The sequence below is a fragment of the Lepidochelys olivacea genome (assembly GCF_965140295.1).
Source record: "Lepidochelys olivacea isolate rLepOli2 genome assembly, chromosome: 3".
Lineage (NCBI taxonomy): Eukaryota > Metazoa > Chordata > Testudines > Cheloniidae > Lepidochelys > Lepidochelys olivacea.
This window is the reverse complement of record NC_140413.1, coordinates 68,941,844-68,963,651: the sequence shown is the minus strand read 5'-3', so window position 1 is coordinate 68,963,651 and position 21,808 is coordinate 68,941,844. Positions and strand designations below refer to the sequence as shown.

Below are 21,808 nucleotides of genomic sequence, written 5' to 3'. Positions count from 1 at the left end.
ATGGGTTTTCCCTCTGTTAGCAATTGACATTGCTATAGCTAGACTAAGGGAGCATTCAGTGCTCCTTGGCTGGAATTTGGGAATTAGGGTCACTCTGAATATGGCTTGTGGCTTTAATCTATCTATTCCTTCTGGAATGCCATTTTCTCCATTTACAAAACCCTTCTTTACTTTTACACAAACTTCAGTTTTATCTTACAATGCTGAACTGTTGTTGTAGTCGTGTTGGTTCCAGGATATTAGAGAGATGAGGTGTGTGAGGTAGTATCATTTATTGGATGAACTTCTGTTGGTGAATGAGAAAAGCTTTCGAGCTACATACAGCCCTTCTTCAGGTCCTGAAGAATTAATGCTAGGGATTCAAAGACAGGAACCTGTTACCTTTTTTTAATGTGTTCCTTGATTTTCTGTTACCTTATTTAGCTATTTATTTACAAATGTTAGAATTCCTAATTCTCATTGTGCACTTCTTCAGTGTGGAAAGGTGATTTCCTTCAGTACAGCTATTTTAAATTCTTCCATATTGGTCGGCATGTGACCCTTATTTCTCCTAAAGCTAGCTGCCCATTTGTACTCATTCCTGCCATAGCAATTAGTCATATGTAGTCCTCTGAAAAATACTTGCAGCTGAATGTAACAGTTGAGCATTGAATCCCTGCTTCCATGTGTTTTTATTATTGCCTTGAGTTTGAGGCAGGGAATGGGCTTGCTGGAGAGCAGGCAGAAATTTCAAAACCTTTTGGCTAACAGAGTGACTGATGAAAACTCCAAAAAGGAGAAAGAATTGTTAGAACATGGTCTTCAAACAGAATGATAAATTAATAGAGAGCACTGGTCCTGAGAAAGTTTCAGTCCAGAGCAGTTGTACTCAGACTGAGGCTCCTGAGCCACAAGTGGCTCTTTTATGTGTCTCCTGCAGTTCTCTGCAGCACATAATATTAAAACACTGTGTGCTTTAATTATTAACCAATCAGGATGCTTTTACTGTGTTGTTAACCAATTGTAGTTGATACAATAATAATATTTGGTAAGTTATTTTGCTATGAGAATAATTACACACACACACACAAAATATTTCCCGTCATACTGTTTAAATATGAATATATAGTACTACAGTAAATGAAACAAATTCACTCTACTGTGGCTTTTTTGGGTAATGTTGATTGCTACTTTGGCTCCTGAACCATTGAGGTCTGAGTATCACTGGTCCAGAGAGACTTTATTTCTGATTGAGGCTTGTGAATTCAGTGCAGCATAAGCTTGACCGCTCTTTCTTTAGGTGTATTAAGTTATTTTGTACTGCCAGTCATGAAAATATTTTAAGTAACTAATTAGATAACATTGTATAGAGATTTTTGAATTTAAAATAAAATTTTCACAGGGGAAAAAGTAGCTCTTGACTGAAATATATAGTAATTGTACTTGAGATTTAAAAAAAATCTGAGGCAAAGAAAATATTAACTGGAAGAATTACATTGTGTATAATTTATAGTTACTGGAAATGTGCTGAGATCCCAGAAGATTTAACTTGATGATTTAAAAATTCAGAAGGAAACTGAACTCTCTTTAAAATGTATTTGAATGTATTTATTCAAATGTATCAAAAAAGCTTTTCCAGAGCTCAAGGTGCTATACAGTCATAAACACATTCAAAACTTCTATTGGTCAGTTGTTTTTGACCACAGATTCATAGATATTAAGATCAGAAGGGACCATTATGATCATCTAGTCTGACCTCCTGCACAATGCAGGCCACAGAATCTCACCCACCCACTCCTGAAATAAACCTCTCACTTATGTCTGAGCTACTGAAGTCCTCAAATCGTGGTTTAAAGACTTCAAGGAGCAGAGTATCCTCCAGCAAGTGACCTGTGTCCCATGCTACAGAGGAAGGCGAAAGACCTCCAGGGCCTCTTCCAATCTGCCCTGGAGGAAAATTCCTTCCCGACCCCAAATATGGCGATCAGCTGAACCCTGAGCATGTGGGCAAGATTCACCAGCCAGATACCCAGGAAAGAATTCTCGGTAGTAACTCAGATCCCACCCCATCTAACATCCCATCACAGGCCATTGGGCCTATTTACTATGAATAGTTAAAGATCAATTAATTGCCAAAATCACGTTATCCCATCATACCATCCCCTTCATAAACTTATGGAGTTTAATCTTAAAGCCAGATAGGTCTTTTGCCCCCACTGCTTCCCTTGGAAGGCTATTGCAGAACTTCACTCCTCTGATGGTTAGAAACCTTTGTCTAATTTCAAGTCTAAACTTCCCGGTGACCAGTTTATATCCATTTGTTCTTGCGTCCACATTGGTACTGAGCTTAAATAATTCCTCTCCCTTTCTGGTATTTATCCCTCTGATATATTTGTATAGAGCAATCATATCTCCCCTCAACCTTCTTTTGGTTAGGCTAAAGAAGCCAAGCTCCTTGATTCTCCTTTCATAAGATAGGTTTTCCATTCCTCGGATCATCCTAGTAGCCCTTCTCTGTACCTCTTCCAGTTTGAATTCATCCTTCTTAAACATGGGAGACCAGAACTGCACACAGTATTCCAGGTGAGGTCTCACCAGTGCCTTGTATAACGGTACTAAAACCTCCTTATCTCTACTGGAAATACGTCGCCTGATGCATCCCAAGACTACATTAGCTTTTTTCACGGCCATATCACATTGGCGGCTCATAGTCATCCTGTGATCAACCAATACTCCAAGGTCCTTCTCCTTCTCCGTTACTTCTAACTGATGCGTCCCCAGCATATAACTAAAATTCTTGCTATTAATCCCTAAATGTATGACCTTACACTTCTCACTATTAAATTTAATCCTATTACTATTACTCCAGTTTACAGGGTCATCCAGATCTTCCTGTGTGATATCCCGGTCTCTCTCTAAATTGGCAATACCTCCCAGCTTTGTATCATCCGCAAACTTTATTAGCGCACACCCACTTTTTGTGTCGAGTTCAGTAATAAAAAGATTAAATAAGATTGGTCCCAAAACTGATCCCCGAGGAACTCCACTGGTGGTTTGAAGAGGAAAAAATATTTCTAGGTGAGAAGTCAATTTTTCAGCAAATATATTTACCTGTTCTACTAATATCACCTTAAATTTTTAAAATAGAACATTTTAAAAATCAGTCTAACTTTTCATCATATATGCACTTTTACTGTTTCCATTTGCCTTAGTTTGATTGATTAAAATAGTCTAGTCAGTTTTTCTCCAGAAGAGCAGAATTCCAAAAAATCAATTAAACAAATGTCATCTTCAGAGAGAAGTCACATGTGTGTTCCTGTTTTCAGGATATTCAGGGGCTCATAGAATTTTGGGACCAACCTGTTGCCAAACTGGCTTTCTTTCCACTTTCCCCAGCTAAAGGTGTGGCTTCCCCCTTTAAGAGCCCTCACAACACTCCTTATTTTAGTCTCTCTGCCCCCAGCTAGCATGATGGAACAGGCAAGTATGCAAATCTGAAGTTCCAAAAGTGCTCCGTCAATAAGCAAGTCCTTCCTCAGTGCAGGAGGCTGGACAAAATTACCTCTGAAGGTCTCTTCCAGCCCTGCATTTCTAGGATTTTGTAAGGGTCCACAGTGAGAGAGCTCTTCCACAGCTCTTTTCTGCACTGGACTATTGATTTGCGAAGGTAACAGGCCTGGAACACAAGTGATCTGATGGGGTCTCTTTTCTTTGCCAGGGCTGAGATTAATCAGACACTGTGCACCATGTGACTCTTACCTGCAATGTGTCCCTCACCAGCTGTATCTGGTCTCATCAGGGAGAGCCACTGCCAGGGTAAATTAAGATACCCTTTTAAAAACTAATATCTATCCTTTCCTCAAAAGGAATGTCTTGAGTTCCTCCCCATGTATGAAAATGGGTAACATGACTTCTTTGAGTAGTGTCTCTGTGGATGCTGCACTGTAGGTGCTGCGCCTGGGATCAGAGATTGGTAGCATTGCCCATTGGGCCGGACATGCGCTCCTCCCATCTCACTCTGTGGGCAGCATCTATATATAGTGCTGTGCAGTCCAACCGCCTTCAGTTCCTTCTCAACCGTCTTTGGTCTGGGACAGAATCCGGATCAGAGCCCTTCTTCCTCCTTAACCTTTAGAGATACTCTCATTAAGGTAAGTTACATTAGTAGTGATTAGCCATTTCCATTAATTTTCTCCCCCTAAAAAAAACAACTTTTAGTTACTCTTCCCTCCCTGTTACCTTACGCTTCCCTGTTTCCCATCCTCCCCGATTGGAAGCTTTCCCCCTTGGAAGTATGCCAGGATCCCCTGGTTCAAGAGGTGCCTCTCTTGTTTGGAGGCCTTTCCTGTGAACGACGGTCACTCATGGTGCATTCACTGCTTCGATGAGGGCCACACCCCCAAGAAGTGCACCTACTGCATCAGCTTGACTACTCAGGCTGAAAAGGACCATGAACTCAGACTGAAAATTCTCCTCATGGAGAGTTCTTTACAGCCAGCTTTGGACCCAGCCATGATATCTCTCTAACGTGGCTCTCACCTCAGCTCAGTCATCAGCCGACCCACTGCTCGCTGCAGCCATCCAAGAGGAAATCCTCCATTTCCGACTCAGATGGGAAGAAATGGATCGCTACATTGCCTGCCAAAGAGCCGCCTCAGAGAAAGCCATCTCCTGGGATGTCAGTAGCCTCAGCGTCCTCAGGGGTGAGACTTCACTCCTATGACCATCCACTTACCTCTGGGACAGGAGCTAAACAGAAGTCCAAGGACCCTAGATGGACAGAAACACAGGCGGGGACACTATCTCGTGGGACCAAGAAACACAGCACAAGATCTTCCGAAATAGTACTGAGTTCCTCATCCAAGACAATCTTGGATTCTTTGACACCAACGACTCTTTTTCCACCAACCAAACACTCGGCACCAAGTAAGCCCTTGGTGCCGATGTGAACTTTGACACTGGGAAAGCTCTCTTCACCAAGTAAGCTATCTACCAGCCACTCGAGGGAATGCATTCTGTTCTTGGCACTGATAGTTCCTTCACTTTCCAAACACCACCATTGTCAGTGATACCCCTGCCTATTCCACAGCAATTCAGCTATCCAAGGGACCTTGTTGTCTCTGATACATCTGAGTTACCTCTCCTTGAGAGCTCCCTGTAGCTTATGCCTCTTCTCTGGAGTTACAACACTACTGAGAATTGCTTCACCCTTTCCCAGCAAGGAAGAAGAGGAAGAGGATGAAGAGTGCTCTGTTCCACCCACAAATCCAGAACACACACACACACACAATCCTCTGCTCATCCCCTTTACCCGGAACCAAACTGGGGCCGTGGTACGGACCCTCATGGATGGAACCTCACATACCAATTCATCCACATTAACCTTACTGGGACCCATGGGGTAGGAATAGGGCACATTTTACCAAACTGCCCATAAAGCAGAGCCAGAAACACACAATTTATATCCTCATCTGTCTCTCGACTATCTGATGTCGACGCAGTAACGATGGAGCAAGAGCAGGAAGACATATAGGAAGAGATTACACCACCACTCCACTTCTTCTTCTCTTCCCCTGATGGGGCCATCATGCCACCACCTCATGCATCAGCAGACAATTTCAAACACTTTCAAGAACTACTCAGAATCATAGACTCTCTCCAGATCCCTCTGGAGGAAGTCAAAGAGCAACAACACAAGCTGCTCAATATCCTACACACCTCCACATTGGAAAAGATAGCCCTCACTATTAATGAGGCCCTTTTGGATGCTGCGAAGGTACTCTGGAAGACCCCAGCATCCATCCCACCAACCTGCAAGCGACTGCACAAAAAATACTATGTCCCTGCTAAGGACTTGGAATTTTTTTTCCCCAGCCTACTCTAAACTCTCTGATCATTAATGAGGTACATAAGAAGGGAGGCCAACACCATCCCAGGGCAACGCCAAACAACAGGGACTAGAAGCAACTAGACTTGTTCATTCACAAAGTGTGTTCTTCTGCTATACTTCAGTTCCATATTGCCAATTACCAGGCTCTTATGGCCAAATACAATCATATGAACTATTCTAAAATACCAGGAATTCTGTTAAGATCTGCCAGAGGATAAGAAGGAACAATTCCAGGCACTTGTGTCTGAAGGACACCTTCTTGCCCGCACAGCACTACAAGCTTCCCTGGGTTCTGCAAACACGGCTGCCTGTTCTATCACAATAGGCATGGTAATGAGACGAGCATCCCTGCTTCACCTCTCTGGATTCCCTAAAGAGGTATAGACCACAGTCGAGGATCTAACCTTTGAGGGATGCACGCACACGCGTGCACACACACACACACCCCACCCCACCAGGGCTGAAGAGATGTCAGGGGAAATACTAGTGTACCTCAAGATCCTGACCTGCACCTTTCACTCCTCACGATCAGTCTGACGCACAATGAAGACGACTGTTGGACAGCTGTTTAGCCCCTTTTTATCCATTATGGCAGGAAATCACTTCAGAGATGTGGGTCATGGAAATAATCAACAAAGAGTATACTCCATTCCATTCCCTATGGGTGCTCCACTACCCACCCACCTCCCCTCTGCTTCAGAGCTCAAAGATTAAGCTCTGCAGTAGAGAAGGAACTAAGGCCGTTTGGACCACACAGCACTATAGATAGATGCTGCCAACGGCGTGAGAATGGGGAGAAGTGCATGTGCGACTCAATGGGCACTGCTACCCGAAGATTTCTGATCCCAGGCGCAGGGGGAACTGCTGCATCTAGATTGAAACACCTATGTGACACACGTCTCAAAGTACATCAGTTATTGCACATGGTGAATAACCTTCTGTTTTTCTCAAAGAAGAGTCCGGTAATTTATTCTTATCCTTAGCCTCATTCTCAGGAAGTAAGGTTGAGATGTCCTTTGCAGACCTCTCCCTTTTTGTTTCCTCTTTAGTTATGCCTCAGGGTATGAAGGGAAATGAGCCATTAAGTAAGCCCCTACCATTCCCATGACAATAACTTCTATGAAGAGATCTTGCTTCTCCACGAAGGAGGGTTCATGTCTCCCCCTCACTCTCCTCCATAAACACCCTCCAAAATGGAAGAAAACAAAAGGAGAAATCCACAGACTCTAAGGACATATATGTTTGCAACCATGGCCCAAAGGAGTGTAGCCACGGTAGAAATTCAACTAGAAAAGGAGTTGTCATTGAAAACAAAGAACCTCCTCTCTAAGGTAAAATCAGATTGCATCATACTGCTGCATGCCTCTTTTGAAGGAGTCGTTTTGGACCACAAGGGGCCATCTAAATATCCTATAAAACCCAAATGCTGAAGAATTCCTTTCCCTCCTGAAAGTTATCACAGTGGTGGATCCCTGGCAAAGGATATACTTTTCTCAAGGTAAGTGGGGCATGAGGATGTTCGGAGAATCGCATGTCTTCCCTAAGGACCCTACCAACAAGAAAATAGCACTCCAGAAAAAGTTTAAAGGCATCCTCTGCTCCCTTGAAGCTCCTACAACATGGTTACAGCAATCCATTGGCGGGAACAATATCGTATTTGCTGGACATTTTGCACCAGTTTAATGGAGCTAGTGTCCTCTTTGTACTTCTGGAGCTGCACTTCCCAGCTAATGTCTTTATTGTCCCTCTAATATCCAGGAACCCCACTAAGTGCTGGGTTATGCTTGAAAAAGACCTCGCATTAATATAGTGTCAACTCTAGAAGAAGAGGAGGAGTTTCTTAAGGCTATACTGCATCTTCTTTATTATTAAGAACTCAGTTTGGATCTACATTGTTTTAGACCTGGAGGCTTGACAGACCAGACCAGTGTAGTGGTTCTGAAATTGTCCTTCACCAGATCAGCAATTCTTCATGAGATCTTCTGACAACTGTGCTCTCAGAGAACATATTTCTAAATCTCCATACATACATGGATCTTGAATCTTCTCATGTTTGGTCACAGAAGGTATACTTGCCGGAACAAGACTAACATTGGCCACACAGCAGTGATAGCTGCTAAATTAAGTTTCCTAGGAACACCCCTTGTCCTAGTCCACATGCTGATCAGGACATTCTCATTTGTTACAGCATTTGGTGAGCCACTCTGGAAACTCACTCTGACTGTGTTTTCCAGGTACATGGATTTGTAATAAACCTGATGAAAAGCTCACTGAGCCCTCTCAGAGGATTGATCACTTGGAGATTCTGATAGATACAGATGAGATATCTAGAATTACAGAGAACAGAATAGCCCCCTTCACTTGTACTTCCAGCTACTATTATGTCTGGAATCACACATAAGCTTAAAACAATGAGAAGTCCGGTGGCACCTTAAAGACTAACAGATTTATTTGGGCATAAGCTTTTGTGGGTAAAAACCCACTTCTTCAGATCCATGCATCTGAAAAAGTGAATTTTTTACCCACGAAAGCTTATGCCCAAATAAATCTGTTAGTTTTTAAGGTGCCACTGGATTCCATGTTGTTTTTGTGGATACAGACTAACACCGCTACCCCTCTGATACATAAACGTAAGTCCATGATTGAGGTTATACATGCAGGAACTCTAGAGATTTATCTTCTGTCAAAAAACTTTCAAGAACAGATCCAAAATAGTACAAATGCCCTGTAAAATGCTCCAGTCTCTGTATTAGCAGGACAAAAACAGTTCAGGAACAGCTCTGAGAATCCCAGACTCAAGGGTCCTAATGACAGACAACAGTCTCTATAATTGTGGCACACATGTGGATCAGCACCACAGAAAACAGGGTCAAGAAGAGATAAATTATGTGACATAAACTTGCTGAAGCTGAAGAGTGTCCATCTGGCCATAAAAAAAAAAATCTAAAATTCCACTTGCAAAACTATCACATACTAATAGAGTCAGACAGTACTATGAAATGAATATTAAAATGGGGTTTATTTCGGATATTTTCCTTAAGCTAACAGTGCCCAAGTATAAACAAAGTTAGACAGTAAGGACTAATGAAAATATCAGTTTTGTCTATCAAGAAGAAAGTAATGTATAAAACAGTTTAAATTAGAGAAGCCAGAGGTGTCTTAGCATATATTTAAATTAAGGAGGAGTAAGGAGTAAGTTAGTCATGGAAGGTTTCAGAGTACCAGCCGTGTTAGTCTGTATTTGCAAAAAGAAAAGGAGTACTTGTGGCACCTTAGAGACTAACCAATTTATTGGAGCATAAGCTTTCGTGAGCTACAGCTCAGCTCACGAAAGCTTATGCTCAAATAAATTGGTTAGTCTCTAAGGTGCCACAAGTACTCCTTTTCTTTTTAGTCATGGAAGTAGTTTTATATTAACATGCTGTTAGTTATTAATTCTGTAGGGGAATTAGTATGTTGTAATAGTTTTCCTTATAAAGACTTTGGTCTTATGGGGAACTTAATAATTTATACCCGTTTTTAGGAGATAACAAAAAGGCTGATGATTTATTAGTCAATATTTAGTGATCTCTTACAGGCAGTCTAATGGACTAAAGAGAGTTTTAAATGTGGTCTCTATTGGTAGACCAATTTAACAGTGGTATTAATCTATGCTGATGCTGAATTTTTTTAATAGAATTTAAAAACATTATATGCAAAGTTAAAAATGGATAAGTTGCTTGCTTTATATATCATTAACTGTTGACAGCTTATTCCTTAAGAGCTAGTTGTTGTCAAGAGGTAAAGCTCAGAATTTAGCGAAATGTGGTGTTAGTGTTGTAGCTCTGTCAAAGTCAACACAGTTTAGAAATAGTTGCCAATAGATGACTATCAGAACTGATCTGTAGGGATCTGAAGCAGATATGTGGAACACCTTTTTATAGTTATCATCCGAAAAGACAGGAAGCTACACACGTTTGCTTATTTTCTTGACTGTTTAAATAAAATCTTTCTAGTGGTCTACACTCCTTCTGTTAACTGTTTGTATGGCTATCTTTCACAATCCCTCAATATGAAATATTTGCACTGTTTGGGTCTAAAGCTTTTGAATTTAAACAACACTATATTTTTTGTTCCCTCTGGTCCCCTTCCAAAGGTATATAGGTTGTATACTTGGACTGTAAGCTTTTCTAGGCAGAATATGTATTATTACCAGCTGCAAAGTGTCAAGTATATTGTTGATATAATGCCACTTTTACTAATAAAGCTGTGATATTCTGTTTTTTGTGCCTGAGGATTCTACTGCTTTTTTTGTGTGTTAAATTTTCTCCTCATCAGAATGTTTTGTGAAAAGATTAGGAGGAAAATGTATATATTAGAGGAAAATGTATATATTAGTGGCATGAAGTTCTAAATCTTAACTTGCTTTATAAACTCAGAACCGCTTCTGACATACTACTTGCTGAATATTTTCTATTCTTGCCTTTGCCACTGGATTTGGTAAAATAGCGAGTTTTTGAATGGATAGTCTTGTATGATTTTCATGAAGCAGGGCAGTCAGCAACTATATGGGGCACAGAGAGGCAGTGTAGAACTCTCTGAAGAGCATTTTTTTCTTATTGTTTTACAGATTGTTTTCAAAATATTATGAATTTTGCCCACTATATATTTATGTATGTATTATATCAAGTTGGCTTTAAAAATGTAAGGACTAAGAGAGCTAGACCCATGTAAGTTCTATTGAACAATATCATATTTTTAAAAGATTGTTTAAAAAAAAAAAAGGAAAAAAGGGAAAGTTTTTTACCATTTTCTCAGCAGTCATCCTTTTATTACTGCACATAGTCCTGTCCCATTAACTAATCAATAATAAAAATAAATTATTTTTTGCTGATGTCACAGGGGTATAGGGAAGCTCTCTTCTCTCTAGACCTACCTCCTTGAAGTCTGGGCATGCTCTTGGAGAGGTAGTTGGTCAAGTTCTTGCCTTGTGTGATTCTAGGGGAGTGGTACTTCTGGTCTGTCCCAGGTAGCAAGTAATTGTGCCCCCGTTTCTGTATGCTACTTGACCCTTTCTTAATTTTTTTCTGATGTTTTAGATATAGACAGATACTTCAGAAAAACTCTGGCTGCAGTTCCAGATCAACCTAAATACAAAATTGCAATGCACTTTGGGATTAACATAGTTCCATAACAGTACTATCATCCTATCTGCTTTACCAGCACTTTATAAAGGTCTGTTTTAAAAATGTTGTCAGATTAAAAATATTCTGAACCCAAATATCAAGTGCTATAAACATAACTACCATATGACTGAAAGTGAAAATTACCACTTCAGTTTAATTTTTTTTTTTTTTGGTTTGTGGCTGCATATAGGATGTCATTCTATTTTACTTCTGTAAGAAAATCTCTCTCCCTACACTTGGATTCAAAATATCCATATTATGTGGGGTTGTAACTATTAATTTTACACAGGTACTGTATTCCTATACACTGTCACTTCAAATGACCATCATTCTGTGTCAGTTTCTCAGCTGATGTGTTCATTGTAATACTCTTCCTGGGGAAACCAGAAAGCCAATAGACAATCCTTAAAAAAGTTGTCAGTTGCTTTAAGTAAAGAATCCTTACATTAGTACTTGTATTATAGATATTTGCTATAGTAAGTATAGGTAATATTGCAAATACTGAGGTACAAATATTTAGTTATCTAAGGCAGTATTGGCAAGTTTTTAAGTAGAATCAGTATATACTGTTAAGCAGACACTGATTTTTAAGTGAATGTAAAGAATTATTGTTATGAGTGGTAATTACTACTTTGCTGGTCAGTCTTTGCATCTCATTCCAGTAGTTATCCCTCTGTTGACACTTCTAGGTGCAGGTATAAAATTATAGAATACGGTTAGATACTAAAATGGCATAGCAAACCGGAAAGCTCCCAGTATCTAGAAACAGTCAGCTCTGCTCTATAAATCCCAACAGGTGAAAGGCTTGCAGCATATCTTGAAGGTAATCAAACAAGTAATAGATCTTCATATTCATTGAAACATGAAACTTTATTTTTATTGCTACATGTAGTTTGAATGTTGTTTCTCAGTGCTTGAAATGGAGTAGGCAAAATGATATGCTCGAACATTTTCTCAATTTTTTCTTGTCAAGTGGCAGTAGAGAGAAGTGTGGATATGATTTATCTATCAACAGACCTGTTGATGTGACAGCTATGTGTGAGAGACATTAGGGGTCAGGAGGGAGACCAGATGCCTTCTCCTTTGACTGGTTGTGTCCCAAGATGCGTATTCGGGGCCCTCTAGGGAAAAAATCCCTATATTATCTGCCTCTTAAGATAACCTTTCTTGTTGGAATTAAGTGACTTGTAAGGAACCTTTCCACCAATTTTTTTCTGACAAGTAGTACTTGGGAGTTCACTTGAGTTTCTTCTCAAGGTCCCCTTGTTCTTCCACATTAATCAATAAATGTGTCTCACCTCATTTTGTCCTTAACCTTCCTCTCTTAAGGTGGTGTACTATTTAGACAGTGCCCAAGTTGTTGTTACTTGGACAAAATGGACTCTTTTTAGAAAGTCTGTTCTTTTTTGTGGTATATGGCTATAAAGAGAACAGTCAAGGTTTCCAGGTCTGCCACTTCTCGGTGGGTTAAAACAAATATCTGGGAAGTTTATACTAATATCCCCGTGTCTTTGCATTCCCCAGCATAGCTGGGCAGGGAGAAAAATCTTAGAACCCAGTAACTTATTGTTCTGCATAGCAAGTTCCATCTGCAAAGGGTTGAGGTTCTCAAATGAGCAGTCTCATGACTTAGACTGAATGCACTCGAGGCATGTACCTCTCTCTCTTTACAAGCACATACCATATTGTGAGGCATTCACTTCTTAACAGAATGGGTAGGACAAACTCAAACAGAAGCTGAGCTCTTCAGGAATACTAAAAATGGGACTTCATAGTTGTCCTCTTAAAATTTACTGTTCACTATTTAAAATTACAGACCTGATTAAAAAATATTAAGGAACTCAATAAGTTAAGATAGTTACAATGAAAGTATCTGTTAAATTCCATGTTAGTGATTACCTTAATCCAGAACAAATGGATGCATAACAAAGTAAGCAGTCAGCAGAGAAGTAGGTGAATGACGAAGGCAGTACTTCTCATAGACTAGTGCAAAACTGTTAATATTTTCTAAATTTTCAATAAGACTGATGAATGCACTATGAAAGAATAGAAATTTATTCCATGGTGACGTGTAGATTAGTTTGAAGCAGGCACTTCTACTTTAGCTGTGAGTCATCTAACGAGTCTGTATACTTTAGGCTAAAATAATTGTTTTAAAGTAAATACAGTAAGATATGTTTTTCCTTTGGCAGAGGTGTTTATCTATGGATCTCCAGGATCTACTTTCCTGGTTCCCTGTCATTCTTTTTTCACACCAATGTTTGGAACTCAGACGATAGTGATGATTCTTTTGATTGCCTGACCTGGTCCAGTATCAGATAGTGTCCACGTTAATTTTATTAGCCTTTCACTTGTTTGAGAGATCATGAGTTGATATATTGGCCCCTCCCATAGTTTCGCTTTTTTGCCCCTCAACGAACTTAGAGATGTAATGTTGGGTAATTGCTAACTTACTCCACATGCTATAATGTACTGGCTCCCACAAGATTCCGTCATGTCACACCTCCTATCCCATGTTTGTGAAGGTACAAGAGGAGATAAATTACTTTGCAACATCACTATTTTTCCAGTATCTGGACAGATAAGGATGAAAAGCACCCCATAGTTGTCCAGTTTGGAACTATACCTTACGTCTTATTTTCCTATAGACAAAAACGATCAGTTTAATATTGTTTTAAATGTGCTTCTAGGATCTGGCTATCACCGTATTCCATATAACTAAACTTTAATACTGAAAATATGCCTTCATTCTCCCAAAGCCTTACTCTGCATTCCTTTCTGAATTATAGATTCAAACTTTTACAATTTTGTTCAGATTCAAACCCATTCCCTGATTTTTTTTTTAAATAATCAACTTCATAGGTCATTATGTATTGATTAGTTCAAGTAGATTGCAGGAACAAATATTCCGAACAGACTGGAATTTCAGTTGTAAACTAGAAAAGGAATACATGGTCTGAATTGTTTAATTAAAGAGGAATGGTGAATATTTTCAAATAGGTTTAGGAATGTACTGCATTTCTAACATTTTAAAGGCAATAATTTGTTACCTGAAACAGAAAATATATTTTACTGTTGTTATCTAATTAATTGAATGATAAAATAGATTTTAGAGTTCATTTTGGATTTAGGGATTTAGCATTGCAGTTAGTGTGTGTGCTTTATTCTCCCTTAATCTGAAAATTAATTGTCTGTGACATGAACATGCTTCCTTTAAATTATAAAGATTAGTATAATTGTAGTACCTAAAGTTTTGTCTCAAGGAGTCACTTAATTATTTGCTTGAGACATCAGAAACATGGACTCCATGTTGTAATATTGCCATGAACATTATTATTTCAGGAGGAGAGTGAAATTTTCTTGTGGAGCCGCAGTTTATTTCACAAGAGACTCTTAGATATGATGCCAGGGATAGGAAACAAAGAAAGGGGCAGTTGGGTCCCTACTAACCTTGCTGAACTTAAGTTTCATTTTGATGCAGCACATAGTATCAGTAATCAGCTTTTATGACCAAACAAAATGCTGTTATACATAATCCTTTCTGTCACTGTCCTCTAGGAACACAGTCAAAACTATTCATTGTGAACAGTCTGAGTTTGGCCTTTTTACTGTTCGGTTTATTCAAATACTGTACAGAAACAAATTTTATCTGTGGGTTGTTTGTGAACAATGTATACTTTATTCTTTACTGTTCATTATTACAACTGAATGATAGGTCACTTTAGTCACTTGATATTTTGTCTCTTCCCTCATTGGCTGTAAGTATCAGTGTTAAAGAGGAAGATGTGATTAAGTAAGTTTGCCTTTGATTCTCTCTAGGGGAGGTGGGAGCTGTTTGTGGAATGATGAGGAGGTAGGCTGGCAGGCTATGACAGTTTTAAGTACACTTTGAACCCTTTCCTTTTGGTTCACTTGAGTTAGTCATTGCCCAAGACTTGACTGCTGGAATAGTATGGGCTATAGCTTGCTTGTTTTTTCAAGAACAAAATTTAATTCTTATGATCATTCACTATCAAGTCATATACAAAGGATGAGAACATGGCAAATTGACATTTGGTTTCTAATTCACTCAAATACTCACAGTTAATTTTTCCCATTACTAAAGTAGCTCGAAGTGGAAAGCCTGAGGGACGGCATCAAATTCAATAACATTTTTAAGTCCCTGATTTTAAAATTGTTTTCTTGGTTTAGTATCTTATTTCAAAAACGTTCAATGAAATTGAAAGGCAGCAAATTTAAGACTGATAAAATGGAAAAGGTTTTTTACACAATTTATAATTAACCTAAGGAACTCGTTGTTAAAGAGATCACTCAGACCTATATCTTTGCAGAATTTTAAAACAGGATTATCCTTTTATATGGATAATAAGGACATTATGATGTTAGGTAGAGTGTGTAAATATGCAAGAAATATAAAACATTAGAAGGGATGTAAGCCCTTATGCTTCATAACATAAGCCATCCACTAACTGTTTTGGGAAATGTCCTATGGCCAGTCACAGCCATGATGATGTCACCAAAGGTTGTAGTCTAATGAATATGCTGTCTAACAAAAGTGGGAGATGGATTCTTTTCTTGCACCCCATGGTTCCATTGAGAATTATTGCAGATCACTTTCAATGAAACAGTGCAAATTGGAAGGTTAAATGATGACACAAAAATCAACTGCACAACCTTTTCCAAATACCATCATACTGTATACTAGTAACTTGTCAATTCTGACAATATTATCTGATTAAAAAATGACAGCTAGTCCTAAAGGGATCAGAGTGAGAGTGAATCTACTCTGCTACAAGATTAAATAATTTGGTACTTTTTTTGAGCATTGAGGGAAATATACAGACCTCCCTCCCAAAGTATATTGTTATTTTATAGCTTTTGTAGTATTTTCCTGGTTTATTTAATATTTGGACTGTTATCTGTTTTTTCTCATTCAGAAGCTGCTTTTGTCATACTTAGGGAATATCATGTCTGTTATATTATTTTGTTGTCAAACTTGTACCCAACAGCAGTGTGGTCACTTTTTAAAATGAATTAGCTCTGGGCCATATATTGAGGTAAATAAGAAGAGTCTGAGTGAGTGGAGGGTTAAAGGCTACTTAGGAAACCAAATGGTCCACCAGCAAAGCCCTGGAAAGGGATTACGGACAGACAGTAGCATTACAACAAATTCAAAATTAAATGGGGAGAAGTGTGAAAAAAAGATGTCAAGAGAAGAATCTGTGTAGATTTGTCAGAGGTTTTGAGTTCCATATTTAGGCAGAGACAAAACTGATGATATCTGGATGCAATTTTTATGCCGAAAAGAGACATCCTTCCTTTTTGTTTTATTTTTGATTTTGTTTTTATTTTCCATACCTTAAGGAATGGCTGAATCACTTCACATATCAGTCCTGCATTTCCTGACATCAGAATTGGCAGTAGCTCTTCTGTCTCTGTCCTACATTACTGCTCCCCCACATCCCACCCAATCTGTTCTCTTTCAAGTTTTCTGTCCTGTTTGCCATCTTCTATCCTGTTTTCCTCCTCTCTGTTATTATCTTCTTTTTTTTTACTGTCTCTCATCTCCTGTCCTGCTTGTTGTCTGTCTCCTTTCTGTTTACTTCCTCCTTCACTTTGTCCCAGACCCTCTCCCTGAGAATTGAAAAAAGCCCTAACTTTATTAGGGCACTTTTCAACTGAATAGTAAACACGGTGCCTTCCAAGAAGTACTCTTCTGCTACTGGGTACTCTTTCAATAGCCTGTCTGTTTGGCTTGCTGCTTCCTGTGAGGGGCAGAATGGAGCACTGATTTCAAGGAGATTTATGATGACAGCTGATCTGGTGTATCAATATTAACATGCAGAGCATTACCAACAAAACAGGTCAGATCGTTTGGAGGTCTGAAGCGACACCCCTTTTGCACTAGGTGAAAATACGAGAACACCAACCTGTTACAGATACAGCTATGATCATATCTTGTAAACAGGTATATATTGTTTCAAATTTATTTATAAAAGGCTTTGCCATTTGATATTTACTAGTAAATGAGAACATTTTTCATGTAGATGCTGTAGAATAGTCTCTGTGTGTTCTCCTCCATAAACAATAACTAGGACAGTAACACGATAATATGAATTCATACGACCTGTCACATAGAAAACTTTCCTGTGTGCAGGTATTTGGGGTGGGAGGGAGCTCATTGTAAATTCTCAATGAACTTACAATGTGAAGATCCTCACTTTGGAAAAGAAAGTCTTGAGCTTGCATTTCTTAAAGCTTCCAGGGCCTAGAACTTTTACTTTTGACACACTTTCTCCAGCCAATTCTGGCTTAGTCACAACTAAAAAAAAGACTAAATAGTTTGACCATATTTTCATCCTGTAGTTTTCAGTTTTTGTTATCTTTTTTTTTTTAAATTGGATAGAAGTAGTAGTTCCAAGTCTTGTCAAGCAAGCAGAAAAACAGGAACTGAGAAGAATAAGATCTATCTGTGTCCTTCGTTGACATGCTTTTGGTGCTTTCTGTTGTGTTGAGTGATGTGATGTTTTAGTTTAATTTCAAAGCTACAGACCAGCTGACAGTTCATGGGAAAATCATACTGACATTTTTATTATACGGGATAAGAATTGTTGCTAATAGAATATTTTCCAAATATTTAAATGTTCTTATAGTGGTACTCTACAGCTTTCCTCCCCCTGCACCCCTGAAATATTGTGTGTGTGTGTGGGGGGAGAGAATACTATTGGTATTACTACAGTATTGGGACTACACTTCTTGTCTCCAATTTAAAAACAAACAACAAAAACTGAAAACTAAAGGATGAAAATTTGGCCAAATTATTTAGTCTTTTATTGAGTTGTGACTAAGCCAGAATTGGCTGGAGAAAGTGTATCAAAAGTGAAAGAAAGAAAGAAAGAAGCATGCTATTAAATAAAACCCACAGGCCCAGATTCCTTAATTACATAGATGCAGTTCATCAGGTGTAATTTACTAGCACAATTAATTGCACATCTATGTGGCCAGTGAGATGTCTGTGTGCCTATTTTTATGGGTGTAGTTACAAAAATCTGGGTCATAAATCAGTTTGTGGGTCAGATTATATCTGTCCAAAACGTGCTCAGCAGCTCGGGGGTGGGGGTGGAAGCAGGGGTGGGTAGAGGTGGGGGTACACAGAGCATGTCAGCGATGGATCCCTAATCTTGTGGGTTGGTCTTTGCTGGCTCCAGCCTCAGAGCAAGTTATAGTTCCTAGCGGCTGCTCTAATTTACATTGTCTAAGGATCACTATTGCATAGCTGAACTCCACTATACTCTCTCCTCACTCCCAGCATGTCTTTTAAATGGGAGCACTTGCTCAAGAGCTAGTTCTTCCAGCTTTACACCAATAGAGTTCCCTTTGGCCAGGAAAATCCTCTAGTCATCTACAGTCAAATTTCATTCCCTTTGCATTGCTGAGGCAACACAAATGGCCAGATTATAAACAAGAATTTGGCCGTACACATTTCCCAGTGCTAATGAAACAGAAATAGGATGTTTATTTTTCAGCATTGTAGTATTTTTATGTTAAACTGAATCAAGTATCATATGTCAGTATAAAGTTATGATGAGTAAGAAAAAGGGAAAATATTTTCATTGCTTTTTGGCTACATTAAAGAATAGCTCATTCTAAATATTAATTGTATATGAAGTGTTTTTAGTCATCCATTTCTGGGAAATTACCTGATAGCATCAGTTGAAAGAAACAGATTTACATATCTTCATTAAGGATTATATTCAAAATCAGTGACCCCATGTTACAGGTATTGATAGTGATGAAATAAAATTAATGTAGAATAATCAGATATGGAATATATAATTAAATATCTGACTTCCTTGATAGCATAGGAAATAAGCAATGTAACTAGTAGGAAAATAAATTCATTTAGATAAAATGTTACGTTTTCATATACACTATTTACTTAAACATTATGGCAGTGTATATTCAGTATCAGTGGACCTTGTAGTCTTTTAAAACTTTTCTAAACTTACTATTTAGCTATTTGTTTCAGCAGGATTACTTGCACTGTGGAAACAATTAATATGTTAATATGTAGGAAATCAAGTGTAGGCTTGTGCCATTAATTTCTCCTCAAATTTATCTTTTTTTTAAAATTTTTTTGCAGTATCTTAACAATGCACATTTTTTTGTTTACTCTGAAGAGCCAGTTGGCATCCCAGTATGGATGATTGTCTTGGTATATTTGATATCTTTTGAAGTAGAATTAGAGGACTCAGCTGTGGTGGCTAACTGGGTCACTTTACTCATTAATTCAGGGGCAACTGTTTAATACTTTCTGTTGTACCACTTTACAGTCTGCCACTTTCCAAACAGCCTCTTGGCAATAGAGCTCCACAGGGAAGGCATCAGCCCTCCCCTACAGAAGTGACTTTCAAGAAACACAGATTTAGTTGGTTTATTTGGACAAATGTACAAAGAAAAGAGTGATGGAGGTTAAGTTAAAACACCTCATTATAATAGTGATATAGTGCATCAGAACTGCAGCCTTTCTCTTTTGTCATATACTGTACTATGCCGTATTGTTGTAGCTGTGTTGATCCCAGTATATTAGAGAGACAAGGTGGATGAGGTAATGTCTTTTATTAGACCAACTTCTATTGGTTAGAGACAAGGTTTCAAGCTTATTCAGAGCACTTCTTCAGGTTTGTGTAAGCTCGAAAGCTTGTCTCTCTCGCTAACAGAAGTTCCGATAAAGCATATTACCTCACCCACCTTCTCTCTAATGTACTGTACAGAAAGTTTTGTACAATTGTGATAATTTTATTTGCGAATTGAACAATAACAACATTGCTTCAGTATTTCACTGTTATGGACTAGAGCAGCCAGTTTTAATTCAGTTAAGTCACAAAAATTGAGCCATTAAGTACCAGTGGATAGCTAATGAATCTTGAGAGATTTTTGAGAACATGATGCATAATGTTTAAATCTAAATGTTTGTATTTAATTATTCGCTGTATTTATGCCCAGTGGAATATATTATCTTGATTTGACTCTAACAATATTACTGTGAAGTGTATTATTAAGATTCTGTATTGTCAAATATCCATTTTATGCCTATTTGAATTGTTATATACAGATTCACTTGTGTTGATGAGTCTATTTTCTGCATAGAAATTAATAAAATACAAACCATAATTATCTGATCAATTGGAGTATATTTTAAAAATCTGAAGATTTTCTCTCTTTGAATGGCTCCTTCATATCTTTGAGGAACCCCTATTTTTCCCCTTTTGATAACTTTGTTCAACACAACCTCAACTTTCTTGAAGATGCCTGTTTTCTCTTATTTAAGAGAAGCATTTGAAAACATCTTAGGTAATTGATGTCAATTTCTCAATTGTGTAGTGGAGAAGAGATTGACAGTGAGAAATGCCTAATTGCTATCTTGAATTCAGTAATGCAGATGTGCTGTCAAATTAAGTATTAACATACACACTGTGTGTTGTTCTGGGATATTGTTTTGGATATACTAGGCATGTGACTTCTTGTTTTGTTCCCCCAGAACCTGCCAACTAGTGATAGCTCAGCATGACACTCATTCGAGCGTGATACTGTTTTTCTAAAATGGCCCTATACAAATAGTAGAAAAAACAAAACAAAATGAGACTGGTTTAGATAGTATTTTCTGAGTATTACTAAATCAGTAAAAAGAATTCCAAAATCTAAAATGAAAATAATTCTTTTTAAAAATTGAAACTTTCCCACAACTTGATACTTAAAAATTGGCCTCCCTTACCTCTTCCATGCCCCTTGCCCTCATTCCCTAAAGGATTCCATCATATTAAGTTATTTACTTTTGGGTGGGAAGAGGGTTTTTAAAGCTTTTAATATTTAAGACATATGTGTTTGCTGATGACATCTGTATTGCTGACACTGGAAACAACTTCCAGAGGATTGAAGGGAATCTCAGCCAAAACATGGATCCTTTGACCACTTATTTCCCGCAATTGAGACCAATTCTCAATGAAACTAACACAGTGGCAACTACTTTCCATCTAAACAATCATCTTGCCAATCAGTCCATCTTGATCTGTGTCCAGTGATGGCTGTGGCCATTTCAAGCAGTTGTCACATACTTGGGAGAAAAACTTCACCATAATTTGACGTATAGTCTCACCTGTAACACCTGAAAAGAAAGATCTCTTCCAGTGCCACCTTGAAATGAAAACTATTGGGAACCTTCAGGAAAGCAGACCCTTCAGTTCTTCATACCTTTGTATTTGCCCTGTGTTTACTCCAGCTAAATGCTGCTCTGCAGTCTGGGAATGCAGCCACCACACTCCGCTTGTGAACATGGAACCGAATCTGGTCACTTGTATAATTCAGGTGTCCACTTATTGTACACCAATTTGCAGTCTCTATGCGTTAACGCACATAGCTTCACCAGACCTTCTATGGATGTCATTAGTGTTAAGTTTGCCTGGAAAACTGTGACAAATAAAACCAACCTATTACATCTCCAGTTGACTGATGCCCCATTCTCAGACAGAGAAGAACAAGCCAGTGCCAACTCACAGGTTTGCTCACATTCAGGGGAGGATCCCCACTACTGCAGACCAAGTGTGATTTCTCTACACCCCTTTGCTAGGGCAGCTCTCACATTCTTGGACAAGAGTGCTACTGGCCCTTTACCATGCACGGGTGATCAGTACCAACAGGGAGCTGAAAACTGTGGTCTTAGAGTAGAAGCATCAGTGGGAAAGAGAGTATAATACATTAAGTAAATTCAGGAGTC

The 21,808-nt window shown here is 38.6% G+C and overlaps 1 protein-coding gene across 3 annotated transcripts in view; it reads left to right on the top strand.

The window, feature by feature from the left end:
- Positions 1-21,808, top strand: part of RNGTT (RNA guanylyltransferase and 5'-phosphatase) — a 444,976-nt gene that overhangs the window by 202,775 nt on the left and 220,393 nt on the right. The gene's annotated exons all lie outside the window — the stretch shown is intronic.